This window comes from Cyprinodon variegatus, unplaced genomic scaffold (genome assembly GCF_000732505.1).
Source record: "Cyprinodon variegatus isolate N-32 unplaced genomic scaffold, C_variegatus-1.0 Scaffold784, whole genome shotgun sequence".
Lineage (NCBI taxonomy): Eukaryota > Metazoa > Chordata > Actinopteri > Cyprinodontiformes > Cyprinodontidae > Cyprinodon > Cyprinodon variegatus.
This window is the reverse complement of record NW_015151237.1, coordinates 50,865-51,980: the sequence shown is the minus strand read 5'-3', so window position 1 is coordinate 51,980 and position 1,116 is coordinate 50,865.

Genomic DNA, 1,116 nt, shown 5'->3' with positions numbered 1-1,116 from the left:
TGCCTCCAGTAAAGCACATTCAAATGAAAATTACTCTGAATTAAAAATTTCCTTTAAGGCAAACATTTAAATGAGTAGCAATGATCAAAATAAAACAGTTTAGAAGGGTCTTTCTGCAGTTTTTCCTTTGCTGGAATTTCTTTCTGATTTAAGATCTTGTCAATGTAGCTTTGAACAGCTTCACAGAATAAGAACTAACTAGTTCATCAGGTACTGTCATTACAGCAAACTATTCCGTCTTCGTGATTATCTGTTCCTTTTGTTGTAAAATTCTGATATTGATATTTTCAGAAACTTCTGGGACACTTTGTTTTTTTAGAACATGATTAAAAACAGTTTAAAGTTTTGTTTTTCTAGTTTTTTTTTTTTTAAATAAACCAAAATGTATTTGTCATTTTCTTGGTTTCATTCAGTTTTAATCTCCTCACTGTTTCCAACACCGGACATCAACGGGTCGGATCTATGTATTTTCTACAGTATGTTCCTTAATCCAATCATCACGCCTGATGTTCCTCCTGTCTTCGATGGCAATTTGGCTGAAGCATCTGGTTTATTTCCTTCTATCTTGTTTAATTTACTTTGGTTTGGTTCAGTTTCATGTAACTGAACCAAATAGTTCAGCTGTGTATGATTTCCTTGTCCTTTATACGAGAGCTTCAAAGAGTCTAAACAAAGGTCAAGTTACTGTAAAGCAACCCCTCAGTGCTGCAGTTCTTCAAGATTTCACGTGCAAAGTTTCCTGTTCTGTTTACAGTGGTGTAAGGACTGCTAGTGAAACTGATTTGTAAGAACTATTGACATTATTCATAACGGCTTCTTCTGACAATACTTAACAATTCTGTCACTTTATTTCAGTATTATTACAGAAGCAGCCATTTAAAATGGCCCTTCCCAATGAAACACTAGGCAGCCCACTTCCCTGCAGTTCCCAGCAAAAAATCCTTGGCTGGTCCTTGGTTGGTCTTTAGCTGGTCCTTGGCTGGTCTTTGGCTGGTCCTTGGTTGGTCTTTGGCTGGTCCTTGGTTGGTCTTTGGCTGGTCCTTGGCTGGACCTTGGCTGGTCTTTGGCTGGTCCTTGGCTGGTCTTTGGCTGGTCCTTGGCTGGCCTTTGGCTGGT